The 15,000-nt window shown below is 44.0% G+C and overlaps 1 protein-coding gene across 1 annotated transcript in view; it reads left to right on the top strand.

The window, feature by feature from the left end:
* The first annotated feature begins 14,455 nt into the window (after positions 1 to 14,455).
* The window catches only part of LOC122251236 (UPF0538 protein C2orf76 homolog), a 1,910-nt gene continuing 1,365 nt past the window's right edge, over positions 14,456 to 15,000 (top strand). The window contains exon 1 of the mRNA XM_043012978.2: positions 14,456 to 14,530. The gene's annotated coding sequence lies outside the window, so the exon portion shown is untranslated. The remainder of the gene's footprint in view (positions 14,531 to 15,000) is intronic.

Genomic DNA, 15,000 nt, shown 5'->3' with positions numbered 1-15,000 from the left:
GGGATGGGAGGGAGGGAGGGAGAGAGAGAGAGAGAGAGAGAGAGAGAGAGAGAGAGAGAGAGAGAGAGAGAGAGAGAGAGAGAGAGAGAGAGAGAGAAAGAAAGAAAGAGGGAGAGAGAAAGAGAGAGAGAGAGACAGACAGACAGAGAAAAAGAAAGAGAGAGAAAGAAAGAAAGAGAGAGAGACAGATAGACAGACAGACAGACAGAGAGAAAGAAAGAGTAACAGATTTTGAAAAAAAAAAAGAAAGATAAAAATGGTGATCATAATAAAAAATAATATAACACTCTCTTCCCGCTGTGTCACACTGTAGCCTCACTGTATATCTCAAGCCATGGTGCTAACTGCATGGCTGGCTCTGTGCCTCGTCATGGGATAGAAAAAGATAAGGGGAGGGAGGGAGAGGGAGAGGGAGAGGGAGAGGGTGAGGGTGAGGGTGAGGGTGAGGGTGAGGGTGAGGGTGAGGGTGAGGGTGAGGGTGAGGGAGAGGGAGATGGAGAGGGGAGAGGGAGGGAGAGGGAGAGGGAGAGGGAGAGGGAGAGGGAGAGGGAGAGGGAGAGGGAGAGGGAGAGGGAGGGAGAGGGAGAGGATGAGGGAGAGGGAGTGAGAGAGGGAGAGGGAGAGGGTGAGAGAGAGGGAGAGGGTGTAGGAGAGGGAGAAGGAGTGGGTGAGGCTAAAAGTGAGGCTGAGAGTGAGGGTGAGGGAGAGGGAGAGGGAGAGGGTAAGGGAGAGAGAGAGGGAGAAGAAATGGGTGAGGGTGCAGAGGATGAGGGTAAGGGAGAGAGAGAAGGAAAGGGTGAGGGTGAGGGAGAAGGAGTGGGTGAGGGTGAGGCTAAGGGGAGGGTAAGAGTGAGGGAGAGGGAGAGGGTGAGAGTGAGGGGGAGGGAGAGAAAGAGAGAGAGAGAGAAGTGAGTGAGTATGTGTGTGTGTGTGTGTGTGACAGAGAGAGCGAGAGAAAGAAAGAATGAGAGAGTTATACGTCCCGTCTGCAATTATGATCATCACCATCATCATCACCCTAATGATGAAGATGATAATAAAAAAATAAATAAATACCAACAACGATGATGGTGAAGATAACAATCATAATAACAACAAGAATAGCAGTAACAAAGAACATCAACAATAACAATAAAAAAAAACGACAGCAACACCAAAACACGAACATCAACGACAAAAAAAACAAAAAAACACAGCCTCCCCTTCATCTCGCCTCCCCCCCCCTGTCCCCCCCTCCACCCAAAAAAAAAAAAAAAATCACGAAGACATTTAATCAAAAGTGTCTCGGGTTTCACGTTATCATCACTGAAATGGAACCTTAACATGCGATATTTTATCAAGGCTTAAAAAAATAAAAATAATAATAATAATAAAAAATAAAAAAAATCTCCGTGACTTGGTCTGTTATAAAAAAATATAAAAAAATGCGACTAACGGGGAAGTGGTGACGTGAAGTTGTGGTGATTGTGGTTGTGATTGGAATGGTGGTTGTGGAGATGATAGTGGTGATAGTGGTGGTAGTGGAAGGGGTGGGAATGGTGGTGGAAGGAGGTGGAGGAAGAGGAGAAGAAGGTGGAGGAGGAGAAGGAGGAAGAGGAGGCAGAGAGGCGGTGAGGAGGAGGTGGAGGAGAAGGAAGAGGAGGAAGGGGGACGGTGAAGAGGAGGAGGAGAAGGAGGAAGAGGAAGCAGAGAGGCGGTGAGGAGGAGGAGGTGGAGGAGAAAGAGGAGGTAGAGAGTTATGAGGAGGAGGAGAAGGAGGAGGAGGAAGAGGAAGCAGAGAGACAGTGAAGAGGAGGAGGAGGAAGAGGAAGCAGAGAGACAGTGAAGAGGAGGAGGAGGAAGAGGAAGCAGAGAGACAGTGAAGAGGAGGAGGAGGAAGAGGAAGCAGAGAGACAGTGAAGAGGAGGAGGAGGAAGAGGAAGCAGAGAGACAGTGAAGAGGAGGAGGAGGAAGAGGAAGCACAGAGTTATGATGATGATGATGAGGAGGAGGAGGAAGAGGAGGCAGAGAGATGATGGGGAAGGGGAGGAGAAGGAAGAAGAGGAGGAAGGGTGGCGGTGAAGAGGAGAAGAAGGAGGGGTGGGGGAGTAGGCGGAGGAGGAAGAAGAGAATGAGGAGGAAGAGGAGGAGGAAGAAGAGAAGAAGAAGGAAGAGGAACTGAAGGAGGAGACGCTGAAGAAATAACACAGAAGGAAGCAAAGAAGGAGGAGAGAGTGGACGAAGAAGATGAAAATTAGAAAAAGAAAAGGAAGAGGAGAAAGTATTACTAAAAACAGGTAGAAAATATGGAATATGAGTTAGAGTAATGTCTGTATAGCATATAGTATAGCAGCAACAGTAGTAATAGTAGTTGTTGTAGTAGTAGTAGTGGTAGTAGAAGTAGTATTAGAAGTAGTAGTAGCAGAAATAGAAGAAGTAATAGTAATATTAGTAGTAGAAATGATAGTAGTAGTAGTAATAGTAGTAGTAGTTGTAGTAATAGTAGTAATAGCAATAATATGGAACTAACCGTGGTATTACTATGTCCTCATATTATCATAATAAACACCATAAAACATTTTGGAATTGAACCCCCCTTCCCCCGCCTCCCCCTCCCCCTTCCCTCTACCTCTACCTCCAAAACCACCACTAAAAATTAACATTCAAATAAATAAATAACTAAATAAAAACATAAATAGCTAAACGAATAAATAAATACACAAGATAAGATAAAATTTAAAAAAACATAGTAATACTAACCGAACCAAAATATCCAAAAAACCTAAACACAAATCACCCCAAAAATAGACTTTAAAAAAAGAAAAAAAATCATTCACACAAACTGCATTTCGCAAACCCAACGTCATGCGAAAATCTTACGTCATTCTCAACTCCATTCTTACGCCACGTCATGGAAAACACGTCAGTCATGCGCATGACCGTTGGCAACCCTACAGGCGCCGCTGTCACCGACATTGATCGATTTTGAACGAAAGCTCTCATGATTGTGACGTCATGCAATGCAAGGAGCGTCCGTGTTGTGTTTGTTGATCAGAATTCATGCGCTTTCTCTCCCTCGCCCCTTTCTTGGCGATTAGCTTTTGTTTTGGGGGGGTTATCACAGGGTCGCTTCTTTCTTTTTTACGTTCTCTGTTTTTTCGGGCTTTTTCTCTGTTTCTTTGTCTATCTGTGTCTCTCTGTTTCTCTCTGTTTTTCTCTCTCTCTATATATATATATTTCTTTCTCTATTTTTCTATCTCTCTCTCTGTGTGTCTATCGCTCTCTCTCTCTCTCTCTCTCTCTCTCTCTCTCTCTCTCTCTCTCTCTGTTTATCTATCTCTCTCTTTCCCCTATCTTCCCTCTCTCTCTCCAATCCCCCTCTTCTTCCCTTCCCTCCCCCTTAACCCCTCTTCTTCCTCCCCCCTCCCCCCCTCCCCCCACCCTCCCGAGGACGTCAGAAGGAGCACATGTCTGGGCGTCAGCTGACTGTGACCAGCACTTCCTTCCTTCCATCCTTCCACCTTTCGCCACTTCCTCACTTCCGATTGTTGTTGTTGTTGTTGTTTGTGTTTGTTGTTGTTTGTTGTTTGGTTTGCTTCTGTGGGTGTTGGGTGTTGTCTATGTTTGTTTTTTTTGTGTGTGTGTGTGTGGTTTTACTTTTTTTTGTGTTGTTTTTGTTGTGGTTGTTGTTTTGTTGTTGTTATTGTCGTTGCTTAATTTCGATTCTTGTTTATCTGTTATTTCTCTTTGACTTCCTATTTCCTCTCATCTCCGTTCTTTCTCACTGATTCCCGTTCTCCTTCGCTTCCCTTCCAGCTCTTCCGCGGAATCAATAACTGCCCGGAAGAGAATGGCGTCGATTTCATTACGACTTTTATTGTAAATGTCAAAGCGAGGATCTCAATGATTTCGTGAACGTAATTTTTTCTTGTTATTTCGTTTTGTTTGTGTTCTAAATGTTGCTTATAGGGATTTTTATTTATTTTTTTTTTTTTTTGTAGAGTTTAATAGCGTTTTTTGTTCGTTTTTTTTTTAAAGTTAATTTTCCGCTCGTTTTGAGTTAATTTTTGCGCTAGTTTTGAGCGAATTCGGTGCTAGTTTTGAGTGAATTTTGCGCTCGTTTAAATGAAGGTGGTTTGTGGCAAGTTTTAAGCGAGTTTAAAGGTGCTTTGTTGTTCGTTTAAAGTTGTCTTTGTCTTTCGTTTTGAGTTTTGAGTTCGCTTTTAACGATTTTTCCGCTAGTGTTAAGGTCTTTATCGCTCGTTTTCAGATCCATATGCGCTCGTTATAGGCGCGACACCGCTCGTTTAAAAAAAAAACTCCTTTTCGCCTCAAAGCAAATCTGTCTTTGGTTCAAAGCATTCTCAGAACTTGATTTAATTAAATAACATTCACAACAATAATGATAATAAGACTTTATTATTTCTCTTTCTTTAGGACCCAATGGCGCTCGATTCAAGTTGCTTTTGTGCTCGTCTTAAGCAGATTTAACGCTCGATTTAATCGCTCTTATTCTGGGGTGACGGAGAAAGGCGAAAAAAAAAACATGGACAAAGGAGGGAGGACAGAGAGAGGGGAAAGAAAGAAAGAGAAGGAGGAAGGGGATATGAAAGGGGGAAGAGGTGAAAGAGGGGATAGGGGGGAAAGGAGGAGGAGAATGGGAATAAGGAAGAGAGAAAGGGGGAGGGAAAAAGGAATGGGAAGGGGAAGAAGAGGGGAAAGAGAGAGAGAGAAAAAAAGAGAGGTGATGAAGAGGAGAAAAATATGACTGCGAGTGAAGAGAGAAAGAGAGAAAAAAAAGAAAGAAATAAAGAGAGAAAGAGGAAAGAAAAAAAGAGGATGAAATCAATCCCCCCTCCCCCCCTCCCCCCTCCCTCCCCTCCCTTCAGACTCCATCCCCGCCCGCTTCCTTCTAACGGGGTTTTGCCTCTGGGTCTAATCACAAGGCCTTCCGTCCGTCCCTCGCCGGAAACGTGAGGTTATTCCAGTATTTAACTCTCTCTCTCTATCTATCTCTCTACCTATCTATCTGTCTATCTCTCTCTCTCTCTCTATATATATATTTATCTGTCTATCTGTCTATCTATCTAGCTATCTGTCTATCTATCTTTCTCTCTCTCTCTCTCTCTCTCGTGTCTATTATCTATCTATCTATCTGTCATCTTCTATCTGTCTATCTATCTTTCTCTCTCTCTCTCTCTCTCTCTCTCTCTCTCTCTCTCTCTCTCTATTTATCTATCTATCTATCTTTCTATCTTCTATCTATCCATCTCTCTCTTTCTCTCTTCTCTATCTTTCTCATTCCCACTATCTTTCTCTCTCTCTCTCTCTATCTCTCTCTCTCTATCTATCTATCTATCTATCTCTCTTTCTCTCTCTACCTCCCTCCCTTCCCACCCACCCTCCCTCCTTCCCTCCCTTCCTTCCTCCCTCCCTCCTTCTATATACGTCACCGATTCCGCCGCAAAATGTGACGCAATCCACGCACTTACGATTTGCGGTTCCGTTTTCTCTCTCTCTCTCTCTCTCTCTCTCTCTCTCTCTCTCTCTCTCTCTCTCTCTCTCTCTCTCTCTCTCTCTTTTCTTTTCGCGCCAAGTGGAGGGGGGATCCGAGCGGGCGAAAGGGGATCGGAATATAAGTGTTTTGATGCGTCGTGTGAGTGGTGTTTCGATGCGCTTTTGTTTTTTTGATGTTTGTGGGTTTTTTTTTATGTTTGTGGGGTTTTTCGTTTATTGTTTTTTTTTTGTCTTGTTTGATTGGTTTTCTTTTTTTGTTTTGTTTTGTTTGGTTGTTTTGTTTTGTTTGTTTACGGTGAAGAGGATGAGGGAAGAGGGAGAGGGAGGGAGAGAGAGAGAGAGAGAGAGAGAGAGAGAGAGAGAGAGAGAGAGAGAGAGAGAGAGAGAGAGAGAGAGAGAGAGAGAGAGAGAGAGAGAGAGAGAGAGAGAGAGAGAGAGAGAGAGAGAGAAGGAAGAAATGACAAAGGTAGTGAAAACGAGAAAGAGAAGGTGAATGGGAGGAAAAGAAGAGAGGAAGGAAGGAAGGAAAGAAACGAAGAGAGGGATAAGGGAAGAAGAAGCAGAAGCAGAGAAAGAGAAGAGGAGAAGAGACTAGCACAAGTAAAGAGAAGAGGAGATGAGAAAACAATAGGATAGGATAGGAGAGAAGAGAAAGAGAAGAAAAGAGGAGATGAAGAGATGAATAGAATAAAAGATAAAAAACGTGATGAAAGAAAACAAAACAAGGGGAGCAAGAGAAAGGAGACAAGAATAATAGGACAGAGCGAGAAAGAGTGAGTGAGTGAACGAGAGTGACAGTGAGTGAGTGAGCGAGTGAATGAGTGCGTGAATGAGTGAGTGAATAAGTGAATGAGTGAGCGAGTCAGTGCGTGAATAAGTGAATGAGCGAGTGAGTGAGTGAATAAGTGAATGAGCGAGTGAGTGAGTAAGTGAGTGAATAAATGAATGAACGAGTGAGTGAGTACGTAAATGAGTGAGTGAGTGAGTAAGTGAGTGAATAAGTGAATGAGCGAACGAGTGAGTGAGTGCGTGAATGAGTGAGTGAATGAGTGAATGAGCGAGCGAGTGAGTGAGTGAGAGAGAGAGAGAAAGAGAGAGCGAGAGAGCAGACGACGTGAGTGTGATGAGTAAAGGCTGTTCACCTGGCGATTGTTTATTTAGTTCAACCGCTGTGCTCTTTGCTCACTGCCCCTCGCCCTCCCTCCCTTCCTTTCTCCGATTCCTCTTCTTCCTCTTCCTTTTCCATTTCCTCCTTCTCCTCTCCGTTTTCATCTCCCCCCTTCTCTTCCTCTCCCTCCTCCTCCTCCTGCTCCTTCTCTCCCTCCCTTTCTTTTTTTCTTCTCCTTCTTCTTCTCCTCCTTCCTTCCTCCTCCCTCCCTCTCCTCCCCCCTCCTCGCCCCTATTTCCTCCTTCTTCCTATTTCCCCCCTCCTTCCTTCCTCCCCCTCCTTCCTTCCTCCTCCCTCCTATTCCTCCCTCCTCCTCCTCCTCCTCTCTTCCCCTCACCCTTGCCCCCTCCTTCCCCCTCCTCCCTCCTTCTCCCTATCCCTTCCTTCCCCCTCCTTCCCCTCCTCCCTCCTCCTACCCCTTCCTTCCCCCCTCCTTCCCCCTCCTCCCTCCTATTCCTCCTCCCCTCTCCTCCACCCCCTCCTTCCCCCCTCCTACCCCCTCCTTCCCCTCCTCCCTCCCCTCCTCCCTCCTATTCCTCCACCTCCTTCGCAAATATACCAACAATCTTTATAAAAGCGACGACCTTCGCAATGCACCCAGGCCTCGTAAAGGGATGGGCCGATTTTCCCTCCCCGGTATAATTACCCTGTTTACCTGTCGGTTACTGGTTACTGGGCTGGAATGGCAGTCAGTGTGGCGGTCGGGCGCGTGTACGAGAGAGGGGAGGAGGGAGGGGGAGGGAGGGGGAGGAGGAAGGAGGAAGGGGAGGGAGGGATGACTGGAGGGTGGAGGGAGGGTGGATGACTAGAGGGAGGGGGAGGAAGGAGGAAGGGAGGGTGGGGTGGATAACAGGAGGGAAGGGGAGGGGGAGGGAGAGTGGATGACTTGAGGGAGGGGGAGGAGGGAAAACGGTAAGAAAGGAGAAAGAAAGGGAGGGAGAAAGAAGGAGAAATGAGAGGAAGTGGGAGAAATAGGGAGAGAAGAGGAAAAGAGGAAGACAGGGAAAGATAGGGAAGAGATGGGGGAAGGGAAGAAGGGAGAGGGAGAGAGAGAGAGAAGGGAGGAGCGAAGAGGGGGGAGAGGGGGAAGGGAGGAGGGAAGAGGGGGGACAGGAGGAAGCGAGGAGAAGGTGTGGAGAAGGTGGGGGAGAATTCGGGGGAGGGGGGGAATAACGATAGAAGTTTGAGTTCGACCACAGCGAGGCAGGTGACTGTCAACTGTCACGGCTGTCACGGTGCTTGGTCATGCGTAGAAAAAAAGCATGCACGTATCGGTAAAGCACACACGCACGTACATTCAAACACACACTTACGGAATGAAACACACACACACACACACACAGAGTAAATATAAACAAACCCTTCCACGCTTAAAACACAAACACTCCCCCCCCTCCCCCCCCATTCTTAGCACAAAACCACCTCCCAACCCAAACGAACCCAACCCCCTTCAAAAACAAAACAAAACAACAACATCCAATATACCCCCCAAAAAAAAACAAAAAAATCACCAACCAAAACCAAAAAAAGCCAAAAAACCCCCCCCCCCCCTTCTTAGCACAAAACCACCTCCCAACCCACCCCCCTGCTTCAAAAAAAAACAAAAAACAAAACAACAACAACAACCAAAACACAAAAAATCCCCCCTCAACCAATACCAAAAGCCCAAAAACACCCCCCCTCCTCTTCCTCTTCAACATCCCCCCCCAAAGACCCGAAGACCCGAACAGCGCGCCATAAGGCCAAAGAGACTTACCCCAATGGACACCATCTGATCCTCCTGTCCTCGGTTCGACGGGAAGCTGCAGATGAACTTACTCCCCGCCGCCTCCTCGGACTTGTTGAGGGGCCGAAAGCGGCAGATGACACGGATGCTGTCATCTGCCTGATTGTCAGAGTCACGAGTCTTCTCTTCCTCCCCGCCCATCGTGCCGGTGTGCTCTGGCTCTCTCTGCACGGCGGTCGCTATTTTTGGCTCACTCTTTTAAGGGTGGGGGAAGAGGCGCGAGGTTTTAGTGTTGTGGGCGTGAGGCTTCGTCGGGATAACTAAATGCACTTTTCTCTCTCTCTCTATCTCTCTCTATTTGTATTCTCTGGCCTTTTGGCGCAGGCGGAGCGCGGGCGCGGGCGGGGGATAACAGAGGGAGGGAGGGAGGTTATTCCAAAGGGCCTGGATGGTATTTCCTTTGGCACGGAGCACACGCCTGGAAAGGTTCCTGCGACTCACGAGGCCGAGATACTGCGAGTCCGCGAGTGAGCGAGCGAGCGAGGACGAAAGCGAGAGAGAATCGAGCGGGGCCGATGCCGTGGCTCTCTTGTTTTTTTTCTTTTTTTTGTGTATCCTCCTTCGCTTAACAAAAACGGCGGGAGAAGGACTGGGTTTCGGAGTGCCAGAGAGGACGCGGGGAGTGCCTCGCGGGGATCACAGAACAGCACTAAGGTGACACATCAGAGCGCGTGGAGACGGGGTGCCGCTGCCCGGACTGGAGCCGGCATGTTGACTGGATTCCGCCGCCGCCGCCGCCGCCGCCACCGCCGCCGCTGTCTCCTGGAGCCACCCGTTCGGGATCGATTCCGCTGCCACCACGCCCACCGCCGCCGCTGCTGCTGCTGCACCGCCGCCGCAGCCGCTACTCTCCCGCTACGCCGCTACACACACACACGTTCACGCGGGTGGGCGGGGAGGGGGCGAGGGGAGAGAAAAACCGCCGAGGGAGGGGGAGGGGGGAGGGGAGGGGAGGGGGGAACCTGAGGCGCAGAAGATCGGGGACTCGAGGGCGGCGGGGACTCGGCTGGCAGACCTGGAAGCGCCTCGAAGGTGTTCCAGGTTCCAGGATCTTGTGAGTTCCAGCGAGTGTGATGCACTACTGGCGTCCGCGGTTGGCGACGGCCCCGCCCCCATCCCCCCCCACACCCACCCCCCTTCACTCCCTCTTGCCCCTCCCTCCTCACTCTACCAGCCTCCTCGCCTCCCTCCCTCCCTCTCTCCACCCACATCCTCCCTTCCCCTATCCTCCCTTCCCCTATCCTCCCTCCCTCCCTACCGTCCCTACCCTCCCTCCCTACCCTCCCTCCCTCTAGCCACCCTCCACCCCACCCCCCACCCCCCACCCACCTTCCCTTTCCCCCTGAGTTGCCAGATGTTCTTTCCAGACTCTTCGAAACTCAAAACTTTTGTAATGTCTTCGTCATCTTTCGCCGCCGCTACGTAAACCTTCTATTTTTTTTTCCTCTTCGTTCTATCGCTTCTTAAAGCACTCTCGCCCGGAAGTGATTCTGAGATGCGAGCTCTACGGTGGAGAGAGAAACATCAACGTAAACACGCACATATATCCATACTTATCCCTACACGCATATGTACATACACACACACAAATACATTCTCTCTCACACATTTACGGATATAAAACACACACACACTCACACACACACACACAAACACACTCACACACACACACACCTACGGATTCAAAACACACACACACACACAATCACACACACACACACACACACACGCACACAAACACACCCACACACACAAACACACTCACACACACACACCTACGGATTCAAAATACACACACTCACACACACACACACACACACACACACACACACACCTACGGATTCAAAACACACACACACACACGAACGCACACACTCGTCACAGCTGACTAGTACAACAGACATATAAAAAAAGAGGAGAGGAAGGGAAGGGAGGGGGGAGTAGGGAAGAGGGGAGAGGGGGGGAGAGGAGTGTAAATATCCCGTTCTATCGTTGTTCATGTTTTTGGTTTTTGTTTGTTTTTGTTTCTCATGAAAAGAATTCTCCCTCTTTTGTTATTGAAACAAATAGTTCATGAACAGAAGCGATGGGGTTTTTAATCGACTTTTTAATTTAAACAAAACGATATACTTATTTCACTTGAAATTAGAATAATTTAATATATGATTGAAATGTAATAAAAAATGCGATAATAATCATCAAGAAAGGAGAGAATATGAGAGGATTGATTAATTGGATTGGAAGTAATGATTCACCCCCGTCTGTCTGCAACGCCGCATAAGAGGGGCGGGACGGCAAGAACCTGAATGCAATGTTGAACAGAAAGAGAGAGGGGGGGGAGAGAGAGAAAGGGGCGGGGGGGGGGGGGAGAGAGAGAGAGAGAGGGAGAAAGTTAGAGAGAGAGAGAGATAGATAGATAGATAGATATAGATATTATATATTATATATATAATATATATATATATATATATGATGAATATATATATGTATATCTATATATATATATATTTATATATTAAATGAATTATATATATATTATATATATATATATATTATATATATATATATATATATATATATATATATATATGTATGTATATATATACATATATATACATACATATATATATATATATATATATTATATATATATATATATATTATATATATATATGCATATGGATATAATTCATATATAGATATATAGATCTGTATCTATATTATCTATCTATCTATTTATATATCTATCTATCTCTCTATCTATATATATATATATATTATATATATATATATAATATATATATATATATATATATATATATATATATATATATATATATCCATACTACATAAATATTGAAAAAAAAGTCTGTATAACCAACACATTGTTTTGATTCTGAAAACCGACGCTGAACGAAACCTACGAATTTGGACAAAAACACATAAGACGGTTGCTGTTTTATCAGTATTTATATATATATATATATATATGTATATATATATATATATATATATATATATATATATATATATATATATATATAAACTCCATAAAACCATGATTTTCGCTTTACTTTATATTGAATATCCCATGAACAAATATGCAAAATAAAGAATTTCTTCAAATATACGATAAATATTGTCTATGGCACTATACCGCCTTTGAACCGGCGTGGCATTAAGTGGCACTTGACAGTCTACGGGTTAGAAACTACATTTTCGGCAGAATTACATGTAGAGTTATAGTTTATCATAAGATACATTATCTGTTTTGCATAATAAATGGTATTGTGATAAAACACGGAAGAGAAGATGAGGAGAGGAATATAAAGAAAACTCGTTGGACATTTCAAGTTGTACTTAAAATAATATGAAAATGTTTACTTCTTTAAAACTTTTATGAAAAAATGCAAAAAAAAAATATTAAATTTTAATTTAGAAAGTTATATGGAAAATTACAAAACACTATGAAATTGACCGTATATATGACTTGCAAAATATTATGTGTTATTTTAGCTTGTGGAGAGAGCAGATATCCATAAAATTATTATAACTATCAACATAAAACTATATATCCTGCCATCTTGTGTCTCTCTGTTCATTGCTCACTTTTATTAACTTATGGAAAAGAAAGAGAGAGAATTAAAGAGTGAAGAGAAGTTTTGGAATCAATTTTTTATTCATAAAAAGAATTTTATATGCAAGGAGTGTGTGTGTGTGTGTGTGTGTGTGTGTGTGTGTGTGTGTGTGTGTGTGTGTGTGTGTGTGTGTGTGTGTGTGTGTGTGTGTGTGTGTTTGATCAGACAGAAAATTGAAATTATGTAAGAGTCAGATAAAGGACACAGAGGAAGACGGAAAGAAAGAGAAATATTATAAAAGAGCTGGAAATATATATAAGCACCAATTTGCCACTTAAGTACATAGATCTCGGTGGTACAGTCGGCAAAGCATGTAAGTCTCTTTCCAGGTTGGTTCCAGCGTCGGAGGTTCCCGGGTTCGAGACTAGTCAAGTCTTTCCTCGGGAAAAGTTAACAGGTGCCCTTGGCACTTGCTCGTGTTTGGCGGTTCAAGAATGTTCTCTTCGGAGATAACGTCCCCCACTCGAGGTCAAAGGTCACTCCAGTCGGAAACTATGCAGAGGGAGGGCAGCAACGTCCCCCGCTCGAGGTCAAAGGTCACTCCAGTCGGAAACTATGCAGGGAAGGCAGCACAGGCCTCTGGATTATAAGTGTGTTGAAATCTGCATGAAGTTCTAGTTGGTCCGATTGTTTCTGTGTGTGTTTTTTGCGATTTACGATCAATTTGGAGCAGAGAGACTTGTATACTTCGAATTATATGAAATATCCCTTGATTTTTTATATATATTTTTTTTACTCCTTTCCTTTTATTTATTTGATTTCTAAACAATAACAAATCTAGTTTAAGACTTTGAGAATTCTGTTAGTGCATGAACACGGTAGTAAAGGCGAGTGAATGGCCTATATTTCTCTGGGGCTCTTCGTTGCATGACTGTGTGTGCTTGCGTGTACGTGTGTGTGTGTGTGTGTGTGTGTGTGTGTGTGTGTGTGTGTGTGTACATGTGTGTGTGTGTGTGTGTTTGTTCGTATGTGTGTGTGTGTGTGTGTGTTGTGTGTGTGTGTGTGTGTGTGTGTGCACGTGTGTGTTTGTACGCGTGTGTTTGTTCGTATGTGTGTGTGTGTGTGTGTGTGCGGGTGTGTGCGTGCGTGTGTGTGTGTGTGTGTGTGTGTGTGTGTGTGTGTGTGTGTGTGTGTGTGTGTGTGTGTGTGTGTGTGTGTGTGTGTGTGTGTGTGTGTGTGTGTGTGTGTGTGTGTGTGTGTGTGTGTGTGTGTGTGTGTGTGTGTGTGTGTGCTTGTGTGTGTGTGTTTGTGTGTGTGTGTTGTGTGTGTGTGTGTGTTGTGTGTGTGTGTTTGTGTGTGTGTGTGTTGTGTTTTTGTGTGTGTGTGTGTGTTTGCGTGTGTGTTGTGTGTGTGTGTGTGTGTTGTGTGTGTTTGTCTGTGAGTGTATGTGTGTGTGGGTGTGTGTGTGTGTGTGTGTGTGTTGTGTGTGTGTGTGTGTTGTGTGTGTGTGTGTGTGTGTGTGTGTGTGTGTGTGTGTGTGTGTGTGTGTGTGTGTGTGTGTGTGTGTTGTGTGTGTGTGTGTGTTGTGTGTGGGTGTTGTGTGTTTGTGTGTGTGTGTTTGTGTGTGTTTGTGTTTTTGTATCTGTGTTTGTGTGTGTTTGTGTTTTTGTATCTGTGTTTGTGTGTGTGTGTGTGTTTGTCTGTGTGTGTGTGTGTTTGTCTGTGTGTGTGTGTGTGTGTTTGTTTGTTCGTATGTGTTTGTGTGTATTTGTATTTGTGAGTAGGTTTGTTTGTTTATATGTTCGTGTTTGTGTTTATGTCTCTGTTTGTGTTTGTGTCTGCGTGTGTTTGCTTGCTTTCTATCAATATCTATCTACATTTTTCCTTTTATTCCCCTTACCTTATCTTCTCTCTGTTGATCTCAATATCTTTCTCACTCTCGTGTCCTATTTGTGTGTGTGTATTTGTATTTGTGTTTTTGTACGAACGCTGTCTTACAAAAACAAACTGAACCTTAAAAGAACGGACTCTTATGCGAATGTAACTTTATGAAAAAAAATGAATGACTGTATTTTATTTTTATTTTTAAGAACACTTTTTCTTAACCAATTTGCAGGAACAAACTTGGACGAGAAAGTAACTTACGCAAACGGTTTTAAAAGAATACACCTTACGCGAACGCGCTCTTAAGAGAAATGCATCTTACAAGAACGCAGATTGCATTTCATCGCATCTTTTAAAAAAAACGTGAATAAACGTACATACAGACCTAAATAAACACCTCCATAAGCCATATCATACAAATAAAAATACGAATTCACAAGAACATCATCTCATACGTAAATACCCCACATAAGAACACATCCATAACGAAAAAGCCTTCATTTAAAATCATCCCTAAAGGAACACAACCCAGACCAGAAACCTAAAAGAACGACCTTACGCGAACGCCGCCTCAAAAATGTAAACAAACGGAAAGAAAAGTCGAGAACGGATTATTCGGTGAGGAATTACAGGCTCTGTTTTATCGGGATTTTTATGAAGAATAGATGGCTTTCATTGAGGAAATATTAATGAGGAATGATATAGTGATTAGGTCGTTAGTTTTTGGAAAAATGTCGATCGATTTTTCCTTTCGTGTGTTGAAGGAAAGGCTTTTGTTAATTACGGGACGGGTTTGTAATCGTTTCCTTTAATTATGTGGGAATATAGTGAATTTAAGAGTATGATATTGATCACTTAATGAGTATTTTATTGTATCATTAGAACATGTAAATGTGAGATGCTAGGGAAGATTAGAATTATTTTTTATTACAGTGTTAAATCACATACTGTACCGTTCTACATATATACTAAGTATTTGGAATATTTTGACTTTGATACATTTTTTGGGTTATGATTAATTTCAATCACGATTGTGTAGCTTATTGTGTATGTTTTTTGCCTCTTCATTATTTCAGGAAGCTGTAGTC

Source organism: Penaeus japonicus, unplaced genomic scaffold, assembly GCF_977035675.1.
Source record: "Penaeus japonicus unplaced genomic scaffold, GWHDUDI00000001_assembly GWHDUDI00000039, whole genome shotgun sequence".
Taxonomy (NCBI): Eukaryota; Metazoa; Arthropoda; class Malacostraca; order Decapoda; family Penaeidae; genus Penaeus; species Penaeus japonicus.
This window is presented reverse-complemented; position numbering and strand designations above follow the sequence as displayed.